Here is a 13,471-nt window from a genome sequence, read left to right on the forward strand (position 1 = left end):
GATTTTCCCATAGACTTTGTACACAGAACAGCTCGTGGAGCACCTTGGTCTTTAGAGTTTCCCTATAGAGTCCTATTATTTCCCCCGTTTTTGTTTTGTCCTTGGTCTCCAGAAGGTACTGAATATGAGAGCACGTGGACCAAAGGTAGGTATGGAATAATTCTATTGTGATTAGAATGTTGACTCTGTAAATAACCAGGGTGACTCAGTGGACTCTAGAAAATGGATTTTCCCTGCATTTCACCTCGGGGACCCGGTTCGAATCCCGCAATCCATACCTTAGGATCGGGTTTCAAAACCCTACCTGACTGCGCGGGTTTGTCCCTCATGTTTGGGTGTTCATCCAACTTCTTAAACCTGACGTTTCATCTATGTACACATGTGTCTTCATCAGACATCCAAGTCGCAATGCAAGTCGCTGTTGAGGATTCCTGAGGCTTCAATACCAAAAAGATATACAAAATAGAAAATAAAAGATTTGAAAAAATAGATGGAAATTTGCATCGGGGATAAAGAATGTTATTTTGGTTTTACCCATATACACCGATGCGTGCAAGCACTGTTTAAAAAAAAGTAACTTCTTGTGCATAGCGGATATGTCTGAAGTTATTTTAGCGGCGGTAGGTGAACTTTTTATGAAATTGCCTCCCCCCCCCCCCCCCCTCTCTCTCTTTGTAATCCAGCCGGATTCACCATCAGGATATTAATAACCCAGCCAGATCAAAGTAAATCAAAAATGTAGGGGTATTAAGTGGGTTGCCGTCATCGTCCACGCGAGAGGATGTTGACTTCCAGAAAATTAAGAGACGACAGGAAATCCAGGGTGTACGTCAATTAAGCCGGTTGCTAATGAGGTCCCAACGGCTGCAGCGACGACCAATATGTGGCGAATGGTCACAAGAGGGCTGTTCTAGCGATGACGTCATAGCAGAGTCACCGCGTTGGTCAATAAGGGCGTTGCTGCTATGACGTCAGAGCAAGCGAGTGCCAAGAAAGTTAAGTTCCATTTGCATGACTTTCTAGTTAAGAAATGTATACTGAATAGGTCCACACAGGAAGATTAATCCGTAATTGTAACCCGTAATTTGAATCTGAGAAGTGTTACTGTCAGATACGCTTCCCAGTTTCAAACTGGGAAGCGTATCTGACAGTTACACTTCTCAGATTCAAATTTTTGGGGATAACAACTTGGTACATAACCGCATTAATTCGAAGAGAAATGATTTTCAAAATGCTTTACACTATCAAACCAAGAGTCTATCGTCAGTAAGTTTAAGAGTGTAAGAGATGTTAAATTTGCATCGGGGATAAAGAATAATTAATTTTGGTTGTGTACCCATACATCGATGTGTGTTAGCACTGTAGTACTCTCCCGAGTCCTGTGACTTGATAAATAGGTGGACAAACCGACATGTGCGACCATGGTGTGACAGCTTACCTTCAGCTAGCAAGCAACTGCATACATACAGACAAACATCGACAATGTATTGCTCAATAGCAAATAATTTCCCCGAGCAGAGCTTCGCCTTTGTCTGATATTTTGTTTCGATTGTGAATGCTCTCAAATATCTGAGTATTGCTGCCCATGTGTACATGTACGTGTCTCAATGTTGATCTTTGGAGGAAAGTCCTTTATAATAGTAAAGAAAAATGTTTCACTTCTTTGGTGTAAACCATACCGAAGAACTAGGTCTATAGTGGCATCAGGCTAGGCATACATACCGTGGTACGTGCACTTGTTGCCGGTGGAAATACATGCTTGATAAATGGCACCGAACTGCTGAAGCCTGCGGTAAGAAAAATGGCTTCGAATTCATTCAAGCTTGAAGCAAAGAATTTAAATGTTGAGTACCGGCTTCTAAACTACTGCCAATAATTTCTTTGAGAGCATTTCTTTTGTTGTTTAAACAGACAATCTGAGCGACTTCATTCGTATTAATCGTGCTCGGATTAAGTCAAACGGCTGTGTGCTCATAAAGAGTGGAAATGTTCGACTTCGTAACTTGATTTATTTTTAGACAGTTCTCTAAGAACAACTCTACCTGGCAAAAAGATGCACACATACTAGTGTTACCGCAAAACCATTGACAATACTGGCATGATAGAAAGGCACGACAAATAGTACTAAATCAAGTTAAGATGAACATTAAAATGTAGACAGATTAATCAAATATCGCCTTTGACTTATGTTGTCATCTGTTTTATGTTAAGTATTCTTCTGCCTTTTTTTTGGGGGGGGGAGGGGTGGCTCATAGTGTGTGGTATAACTATTAAGCAAGAAAAAAAAGGACTTACGCGAACTCTTTGCCCCTTTTGTGTTCTTTGGATATGCTACGTGCTAGGTGTACTAATAAGGTGCCCAGCGCACATTGGCAGCGGGGCAATTGGGAGAAGGAAGGTGGGGGTGTTGAGGTTGGGCAACTCCATGACAGAGCCAACAAAAGCCTCGACCCACAGCCAAACCCGTAAAGAAGGCTTTTACTACATGTAACACAGGTTGTAGTTAATAACTCACCGTAAAGTTATACATGCTTGTCTTTCAGTAGCCTCAACATCTGACGTCACACTTAGAGGCTCGTGAACAAAGCAGGGGCCTTTAGTTGTTCTGATGGCCTTGTGACGCTGGCTTGCTATTCGCGTAAGAGGGCGCTGTGTTAACTTGTAGAACCCAATAGACCTTATCGCAGATACCGGGGCGCGCGCGTAAAACTTGGAATTAGGTGCATTGTGGTCTTGCTGGTATCAAAATTTCATCCATATCTATCCCACAATGCACCTCATTCAACAGTCTGCGCTTGCGCATTGGTATTTGCGATAAGGTCTATGAACAGTGAGGATACAATCCAATACTGAAACGGTATAACCTGCTTGTGTAATTTTGAGAATGGTGTTTTAAAAACACTTTTAGAAAAAAAAGTGTAGAAGAAACCAAACATTGTCGTTGGCTTCAATCACGAAGCTAAACGATTACCGGGCTTACATCGGTACCAGATTTACCTAAACGTAAAGGATGAGAATGTTAATTACTTTTTATCAAAAGACCAATAATCTACGCAGCAAGTGGACGACTCTGACCGTAGACGTGCAAGAGCGCCCTCTTGTGAGCAAAACAAGATCCGATTGTTGGACGTCGTTTTAGATTTGACACTACATAGGCAAACCCTTTTCCGTTAATGAAGTCCATCGTTATATTTACAAGAGACAAGGAAGTCATGTTTTAATGAATCTTTGATAAAACAAAACCTTGATCACAAGAACGAAGTGGCAACTTTTTACTGTTCACGTTTCTAACGAACCATGTCTTTGAAACTGTTCACGATCAACTGAAGTTATGACCAATGTACAACCAATTACAGTTTTTTAGTTTTGGTTCATTGGTGTTTTAATCTGGACCCAATTTCATAGAGCTGCTTTTTAAGCACAGATAATATCTTAGCACAACAAAAATATGCTTACCAGAAAATAAGGTTACCAGCCAAAATCCCACTCCACAATTTATACAAAATTAATAATTGTATACACAAATAGTTTTGTCTCCATCTATTATTTTCTTGTGAGCTGTGGAGCATATCCGCAGCCAACCCGCATGCATCGAGTAACATCAAGCATGCAACATCGCCACGACCAAATGACCACAACACAGAAGTCATCAAGTACGACGAAAAAAATATCGCTATCGCCTTGGCAAAGAGATCACCAACTACTTCATATAACTCTGCATAGAAAGACAGCTAAATTAACTCAAAAGAACCCGCCCCTCTCGACCCCTCATTGGGCCACTTAACAGTTAGCACTAACCACGCGGGAACGGGAATTGGGTCACTATTTATGGCACGGTGAGAGTCCCTAGTGACGTTGGCGGCGCTATACCGTATCAACCTCGAGCCCCGAGGGCGTGCTTGGAGTTGAATTGGGTCGTTGCAAATACACGCTCGCTGATGGATTTATCATTTCGAAAGGTATACATCGGTGAATAACACTCGAAATAATTGTTAGAATGCTTCTTTCAAGGGGCGCGATCTGTCTTTTTTGCCGAAAACACTTTCAAGTATAGTAACCGGGGAAGGTTTCTGAAAAACCTCACGGGTCAATTGTTTTGCAAAACTTACTACACAATATGACATAAATGAACAGATGGATTTAGTAGTTTGTTTCATCAGTTTACAGACACTGGACAGTTTTGGTAATTGTCAAGGACCAATCTTGTAACTTGGTGTATCTTAACATATGCATATAAAATAACAACAACAACAACAACAATGCATTTTACCTAATTATGACCAGCGGACACAGGTATCCCGACAAAATAGTCTGGCCCTTGAAAGGTTTATAAGAACTATCGCGGTCATGTAATGAGAGTACACAGGTACCCAGACTAGTCTGGTCCTTTATAATTTGTAGAACTATCGATGTCATGGAATGTGAGTACACAGGTTTCCCGACGAAGATAGATTATTGGATGGAAATCTGCGGTCCTAAATTAATGTACTGGTTTAAAATCACTGTAATGAAACCGAGGCTGTGTTGCAAATTTAGTCTGATTCCTTGAGTATACAACGGGGAGGCAGTATTTAAAAGGCAGTGGACACTATTGGTAATTACTCAAAATAATAATTAGCATAAAACCTTACTTGGTAACGAGTAATGGGGAGAGGTTGGTAGTATAAAACATTGTGAGAAACGGCTCCCTCTGAAGTGACATAGTTTTCGAAAAAGAAGTAATTTTCATCGAATTTGATTTCGAGACCTCATATTTAGAATTTGAGGTCCCGAAATCGACCATCTGAAAGCGCACAACTCCGTAGTGACAGGGGTGTTTTTTCTTTCATTATTATCACCAACTTCGATGACCGGTTGAGCTAAAATGTTTACAGGTTTGTTATTTTATGCATATGTTGAGCCAATTACCAATAGTGTTTGGTGTCTTTATTTTGCTAATGAACACAGGGCATATGTCACAACGTGATCAAGGCTCCTTTGGCTTTTTACAATTCTTACTCCTGGAAGAAACTGCAAGAGCCGGACTCGATCCATACAATAACAAGTACTAGACATGATATTGGTTCGTGAGAAAAGGGTGTGAACATTATTGAGTACACAAGGGCTGGCATACGATGTGCACATGGTGTGTAGGCTCTAGTAGGCTTTCAGGCCTCATAATAACATTTTTTTAAAGATTTTTCCCAATGATTTTTTTTTTTCTCGGCAAACAGACTAAAGTATGAACATTGCCTGAAGTACATTATTGTAAACATAATTGACTGGCAGTGACAATGGGATGGGGTGGTTGTCCGCTACGCCTGGGGGGGGGGGGGGGGTACATCAGCAGCTGGATGTCGTACACGTACTGTACTAGAAGTCAACGTTGGGTGTAATGATCCAATATGACTGCCAGTAGAGCACTTGACGAAAACATGGTTTGAAAGAAGAAGAAAGAATGATAGACTGCCGCGCAGTGGCAAGCTCATCTCTTAGAAAGGAGGGGGGGGGGGCTGGATATCAAGAAGTTATTCAGGCTTCTCTTTGATTAAAAACCTGATTGGCGTGTTTTAGCCAGAGCGGCGATACCCCGATTTATTTTGACTGTAGACCGGGTAAGTGAACCATGCCAAGCCGGTCGGAACGAGAGACCGGGCCAAAAAGCTGCTTCCTATAGGCGCAGAGTGCACGAACGCGGCCGTAAGAAGTGCGCGACAAGCAGCTCACACAGTCTCACTTTCCATGCTTAAAACGCATTACGCTACTTGACAGTACATCTCGCGGGTTGGGGTACTCGCGTGTAAGTCACTTGTACTCCTTCAGACTTCCGGCGCGGCTGCTATCCTGGCCGTGGTGAGGACCGGGATCAGTTTCTCAAGCACTCCTCCGCCGACACTCGTCGAAATGGCTGCTTTTTCTCAGCGGTATCTAGCGGCTCGGCTTGATTTGTTTGCACGGTGAACCACGCGTCATTAGCCGGCAACACCGTTGAGTTGTGCATATTCATGGCAAGAACCGACTCGCTATCCCTCGCCCTGTCGGATGGCCACTTCACATCGGAAGTGCCCTTGGAGATTGGGGGAGCACAGGGAAGAAAAAGCAGGCAAGGGTTGTGAAGATATAATCAAGAAAGAAACGAAGACGCGTGATGTTGAAGAGGTAGAGAGGGGCAATCATAATTATTAAAAGATTCAGCAGCAATCTGCATTTAGGTAACTCGGGGCGAGGAAAGGCCAGTGTTGTTGTGCTAAATCTCTGGGCGTGGGGGAGGATTTGCCAGCGTTTATCGGGGGATACAGAGTTGGGCTATCGGCATGTGATGCCGTGTTTGCCCCCCAAATCCAGCGCTGTTTCCAGCCCAGGACAAATTTACTTTAGCTACCGCTCGTCTGTCAATCAGCCCTGCTATTCTAGGGTGGGGAAAATCACAGCTAATCCTCAGTTTAGATCAAATTTATCTAACCACCGGGGTCGTCTTGATGGTTATAGGAAGTGAACAAACACAACCATGTTGAGCTATACAGCTGTGCAAGTCTTAAGCTCCCATAGCCGTGTTTTAAAACCAACCTTATTTAAATATTTCTACATTGGATGCAAAGACAGGTTGCAGCATTAGAGAGTCACAGAGCTGATTCTCAAACATGGATTATAAATCGATCAATAGACGAGGGGAAGATTGACTTTTCCGGAGTCGTCTTCTTGTTTGCCTAGAGACGTGTGATGAATGCAATCAACAAATCGGTATGAATTCAGGAACATCTTTGCACCCGTTTTCCGGAACGTTTCATTCTGCCGGACGGGTTGGCTTACTTTCCCTCTCCACTATCTATCGCACTAATCTATGACGTTGGCAATGTACAACTCCCCCTTCCTACCGGAGACTCCCCCCTATCATGAATATGTAACGGTCCATTCCATTATTATCGAACTGCTCTCAATCCAGCATTGCTATAAATTCTACTACTTTCACTGTTTTACTTTCACCAAGTTCCTTTCGTAACTTTCGAATGTTTCAGCTCCCTTACCCCCCCCCCCGACTCAACAACTTCAATCTTCAAGATTCGTTTAGGGTGGCACTGGTGTAATCTATCTGGCAACACTACCTTTACCATCTTAAGAAAGTGCCTCTTAAAGATTAATACGAAAATACTAGGTCATAACAAGGTCGTATCACGAGCTAGAACTTTGGTTGTATAACAAGGTCATGTCACAAGAAAATTTAATTACAGTTAGGGTGCAATGCCGATGAGGTCGTATAATCTTGAGACTTGATGTACGAGAAGTAAAGATTACTAGAAATTACCTTAATGGTGTAAAAACAAGGTCATATCACGAGATATACTTGGACTCTAAAACTCTACAAAACTATTAGCCCTAGGGCTACACAAATATCAGCACAAGACGTTTTTGATGTGTTTTCTTCGACTGGCACACAAACAACCGCCCCTTAAACTGAAAAGCGAACATGTCGTACTTATACAATCAGGTAACCGTATCCATACAAATATGTCTTCGAAAAGAAAAGTCTAACTCCGTTGAAAGGTCATTTCAGAGTTATGGTATATAGGATTAAAATCTTTTAGATTGCTACCTTTGTCCATGAACAAGTCATGGTGACGATTTAAAATATTTAGTAATTATCTTTGTGGTATTTGCCCACAAAATATTCAATACCACTGAAATATAATGCCTGAAGTTATATACAATATGTATATGTGGAGAGGGAGGCAGTGACGAAATGTTCAGTATAAGCGTGAAAGGCAAACCGCAACTTGGTGAAACTTAGCCGTATCCGACTTAGCGGCTATAGCAATGGCTACGGCTAGATTTATGCGTTACCGTACGCTGAGCTATAGGACGTCCTTAGCAACACCCTTAGCATCAGCCGTAGCCGTAGCTATAGACATAGTTGTATTTATATATATTAGACACCCAACAGCACAATACAGCGCAAATAACAGGATGGATAGGAAATGAGAAGAAATATTCAGTTTTAGATGTGGGAGGAAAGGAAAACCCACGCAGTCAGGAAGAGCATAACAACCCAATCCACATCCAATGGTCCAGTCTGGAGGTGGGATTCGAACCGGGGCCAACAGAGATGAGAGGCAGAAGGAATGAAATCACTAAGCCAACCTGAGGAAGGCTCAAATTCCATTAAATATTAATATTCAAATTATCAAAAATAGGTTTCACGAAGAGTGGGGTTTTCTGTCTTGTCTTACCAATAGTGGTTCTTTTAAGATTGACACGTTGTTGTATCCGGTCCGGGGTGAGAGTCCAACCGGGGTCCATAGTGGGGGGGGGGGGGGGCAGGGTGAGCCACCACTGAGCTAAAGCTGTGGTTACTGAGAAAAGGGGTCAAGATCCAATCATTATTAATATTCAAATTATCCAAAATGGGAGTGTGGTTTCCTTTCTCGTCTTACAAAAGGGGGTCTTTTAAGATTGACATGAGGGTAGGGGGATAATCAGTGGCTTCGATTGTGTCGTATTGAGTGCCCATTAAGGGTTGTTACAAGTGGGGGGGGGGGGGTCAAGCGGGCCGTACCCCCGGGCAAGATACGTTGTGATGTTGTCCCCGTTAATAATGACCAAATAGAATCATTTAAAAGTGCCATTATTTTTGTATGTTTATATGCATGAGCCATAGGGTCACGACGGCTGTTGCCGGTGGGAAGTCTGAGCGTGATTTTTTACGGTGGCCGTTTTGTGTTTGAAGTTGTTTTAAAGTTTTATTTTTGATTTCGAGACCTAAGATTTACAATTTGAGGTCTCGAAATCAACCATCTAAAAGCACAAAACTTCGTGTGACAAGGGTGCTTTTTCTTTCATTATTATGTCGCAACTTCGACGACCAATAATTTAGCTCAAATTTTCACAGGTTTGCCTAGCATAATATACACCAAGTGAGAAGACTGGTCTTTGACAAATTACCAATAGTGTCCAGTGTTTACACTTTATTATGTAGAAAGTAGTCAATACCATCTTTCTGTTATCCTCTGTTGGCTGTCATTATTACTGTTTAAATAAAACTGCGTAATAACATATTTGAGGTGGCGGTTTGCACATGAAGCTAGATATAAAGTACACATCGACGTCGAAGTGCATATTATGATACGATGGATATTCAACTAGCTCAAGAGTTTCACTGGAACTTTAAAAATAAATCCATCAATTGTTATTCGCAAAGAGAGAGCTAAACAACTTGTTGACTCATTGAACAGCCGTAGACAACTAACTGTTGAAGTCTAATAAGGTGGTCAGAGTGAGTCAGATATGACCAATAATGTAGCGCTACTACAGGTCTGGTACCCCCCCCCCCCCTAACTCTTCCATCAGAAGAGACAATAGCATTGTTCCCTTGTGAGGTGTCCACCACACGGTAGGGTTGTGGGTATAGCCAGGAGGGTAGGGTACAGGGTGTTATCCCACATAAAGGAGTGCTGAAAAAGGGTATTAAGCTAGCGTTAGTCTTATAACAACACGTATGTTCTATAGAGGTGTGTGGAAAGCAATAACAAAGGCTTAGGTGGGTTTCTTTTAGGGCGACGAGGTCGTGAACTTGCGATGGTGAGGGGAGAACTTATTGCGGGCAATGAACGGGGTGTTAGGGTGAGACGGAAGAGGGTTAAGGGTTTTTTTTTTTTGGTGGAGGGGTGATCGTGGAGGAATGGTGATGTGGAAGAATTTAGGGGGGTTTGGGTCGGCTTTGTGGCGAGGGGAATTAAGAAATAATGGAAGGGGTTTTGATGGACGTGGAGAACAGATGCTGTGGGTTGTGTTACAATGGAATGCACTTCAGTAATATAAATCTTTAAGCTGACAGCTTCTTATAATTACAAGTGTTTAATCAATTCACTTAATTTTTTAATATTGCGCGCGGTTTGTATTTAAAATTATTTTCCCGGAACACTAAACAACCCACAACTACCTGTCTCGAGCGGTAAAAGTGTTTTTCCACTCATTGCATTTGATTGCCACAAACTCCCTATACAATTGCTTTGTGTGACGAGTGCGTAGATTAACAACAAATATTGAATACAGTGTAAGACTAGGTACCATTGTCTTACAGTAGTACAAGCTTTGCTTCTTAAAGGCACTGGACACCTTTGGTAATTATCAAAGACCCATATTCTCAGTTGGTGTATCCCAAAATACGCATGAAATAACAAACCTGTGAAAATTTGGATAAAATTAGACATCGCAGTTTCAAGAGAAGGGAAAGAAAGAACACCCTTGTTGCACACAAAATTATTATGTGTTTCCAGATGCTTGGGTCTTTTATTATTTGAGTGAACAATTATTAACTCTTTTTCAAAATCTATGTTACTTCAGAGGGAGCCGTTTCTCACAATGTTGTATGTTATAAACAGCTCTCCTTTGCTATTTACCAAGTAAGTTTTTATGCTAACAATTAGTTTGAGTAATTACAAATAGTGCCCAACGCTTTAAAGTAAAAATGTCTTCAAAAAAACACTTGGAACTAAATGGTATTTAGTATACGTGTTGCTTGTTGCTAGTTTCGTTATAATGATATAATTAGACTCGGAATGCAAATGTGTGTTTTTATATTTTATTTTGAAACCAACGCGCGGACAAGAAAGAGCAGCTGCCAACTATTCGGTGACATTGGACGAAGATCGATCGCTAAAATCACTGATAATTAGACAGAAATCGCGCGCATTCACACTGACCATTGTGTCACCTAACCCGATGAATAGCTTGATATGCCAAAACTGTTATTCCCTCTGACGTGTGAACACAAAAAACCTGGATTGAGTACCTCAAATATTCTGAAAACACTCTGGAAATCACCGGGAGCATTTAGTTCATGCATTGAGCCTTTCTTGTTGAAGCTTTTTACTCCGTCGACCGCACTAATCTTTAGAATCCAAAATCTATAATATATCCCCACTACTAAACAGAATGTTTATATTTTGACAGGTTCAAACGATCTGAGTGATCGCTTCTGATGACAAGGTGAAATTTTCTGGTGTTCTGTTTTCTTTCTCTCTGTTCAGTTGTGGGGTGGTTACTCGCCCGAGTCGCGTTTGGTCTCCGGCACGGGTGAGATTACTGGCGGTTAAAGCGGATCAAACTAACGGGTGAATAGACCGTAGAAATATGAGTAAAATCGGATTACGTATGGGTGCAATTAGCTCCTGAGATTGCCCCGAGGCAACCTGTCCATTTTCCTTCTTTTTCCTTCACTCTGTGCGGTTTGTGTGTGTGTTGTTGTTGGGGGTGTATGGTACTAGCATAGTCGGTACTGAGTGGAAAGTCACACCTGTAGATGGTGTACTCGGTAGGGGTGTAAGGCGGTGGAGTTCACCCCGAATGTGAGCCAGCCAGAGCGGTGAGAGCTCCCTCCCCAATCACCGGCCGAGACAGAGAGCTATAAGACCGGTGCCCGGCCCCTCAGAGCGGGGGTATGGGTTTCCTCGATGGGGTGAAACTCTACACCCTTGACAAGAATTTAATTGAACATGAAAATATTACACGGGCACCCTTTTTTGTGTGAGTGTGGGCACGCTCGGAGCAAAAGCTCATTAACCGTCGCTGGGGCCTGAATAGCTGTTCTTAAACATTACAACAACCAGCATTAGTGGTTGATGGACTTACTCCAGATCTTGTTGAAATAATTATGCGATTGCGTTCAAATTACAGTCATAATAATGAGGTGAAGTATACTTATAAGTCCCGTTGCCCCAAATCCCGTCAATATCTTAAAGAATGGGAGGCGGCGATGCCTTTTTCTTGTTTGCAACAAACACTTATTCCCGTCCGTTAGCTTCTGATCAGAATGAAGCGGATTGCTAAACCAGATGCTACAAAGAAAAATAAATAGAAGCTGTTTCTTCTCACAAAGAGTAGATTTCCCACCCCCATCCAAATTTGTGTTTGTCTTTTCTTCTTCTTTATTGATGCCAACTTGTTTCATTGGTTTTGGTCATGTCCATACGCTGTGCTGACTCCTTAAAGGGAAGGTAAATGTTTGGTAATTACTCAAAACAAATATTAACTTAAAAACTGACTTGGTAACGAGCATTGGAGAGCTGTTGATAGTATAAAACATTGTGAGAAACGACTTCCTCTGAGTAACGTAGTTTTTGAGAAAGAAGTAATTTCTCACGAAAATATTCGTTTCTGAAAGGACACCAATTCGTCCAACAAGGGTGTTTTTTCTTTCATCATTTTATCGCAACTTCGATGACCGATTGAGCCCACATTTTCACATGTTTGTTATTTGTTGGTTATGATGGGATACACCAAGTGAGAACACTGGTCTTTGACAATTACCAGACGTGTACAGTGCCTTTAACCAATTTGTTGCAGTTTCAAAGGTTGGTTTGATAGATGAGTTTATTGAAACCAGAGCATGTTACTGACTTCTGATCCGTGTACTTATCTTTCTAACTCCAGACTTTTCTCAGACTGACTTAGATAACTAACAACCTTTTCAAATTATTAACGACGATTCTAATTCTATGGTTGTATATTAATTTCTAGTCTTCTCGCACAGCCTTAAAGGCGCTGAACACTATTGGTAATTGCTTAAAATAATTGTTAGCATAAAAACTTACTCGGTATTAACGATCACAAGAGAGCTGTTGATAGTATACAACATTGTGAGAAACGGCTCCCTCTGAAGTAACGTATAGTTTTTTAAGAAAGAGGTCATTTCTCTCTCAAATATTAAAAGACTTCAGCTGAAGCCTTTTTATATGCATCTGAAAGCATACAAAGTAATGCAACAATGGTGTTTTTTCTTTCATTATTCTTGCAACTTCGATGACCAATTGAGCCCAAATTTCGTAGGTCTGTTATTTGATGCATGTGTTGGGATACACCAAGTGAGAATCATGGTCTTTAACAATAATTATCAAAGATGTCCAGTGACTTTAAAACAAGACAGTGATGTACGAGGTAATATGTTTGGGAGATAACACGAGACAACGTAGAGCTCTGACGCAGAGCAGGTATACGTGCTATCCCGACTTAAAACCCCTCTTAAAACCCGCTCGCCTCAGAAAACGATCATGCTAAATTAAGTGAGCTCCCAATTTTAAGACAAAGCGTTGGAAATGGATCCACTCTCAAACCATTCTCGTAACCATCAAATTAAAATCAAACCCGTCCACCGTTCAGCATTAACCCGTCTTTTGGGCATGTCCATGCAAGTTTTAGACGAAGGATGATCTAATAAACGTGAGGAGGTGAATGCTTACTTGTGGTGGATAAAACAAAAACGGAAAAAGACCGTAAAAACTCTACGACGTGAGTGATGGGATACGAGGCCGATTTTAGAATCCAGACATCTAGTTAATCCTATGGCACTACGCGCGTGCGTCTAACACCCACTTAAAATGGTGATTTTGCAGTAATGTGCACGCGTTCCTTTTCCGGCAATGTTGTAAACGATTGTGAGGATGTGGGTTATGGGAAATACTGTATGAATGACCGAAACATAAGAGTGATTTATAATATG

General features: G+C 41.6%; 1 protein-coding gene across 2 annotated transcripts in view; it reads right to left on the reverse strand.

Annotated features, from left to right (window-relative positions):
* Positions 1-2,603, reverse strand: part of LOC117303815 (pituitary homeobox x-like) — a 37,845-nt gene extending 35,242 nt beyond the window's left edge. Inside the window, exons 1-3 of one of the 2 annotated variants that reach the window (XM_033788182.1) lie at positions 2,516-2,603; positions 1,723-1,787; positions 305-437 (exon numbers count right to left, since the gene is read on the reverse strand). The gene's annotated coding sequence lies outside the window, so the exon portion shown is untranslated. Of the gene's footprint in view, positions 1-304; positions 438-1,438; positions 1,540-1,722; positions 1,788-2,515 lie in introns of those variants that run through there. The other variant, XM_033788183.1, reaches the window with a different exon arrangement.
* Positions 2,604-13,471: the final 10,868 nt, after the last annotated feature.

This window comes from Asterias rubens, chromosome 20 (genome assembly GCF_902459465.1).
Source record: "Asterias rubens chromosome 20, eAstRub1.3, whole genome shotgun sequence".
Lineage (NCBI taxonomy): Eukaryota > Metazoa > Echinodermata > Asteroidea > Forcipulatida > Asteriidae > Asterias > Asterias rubens.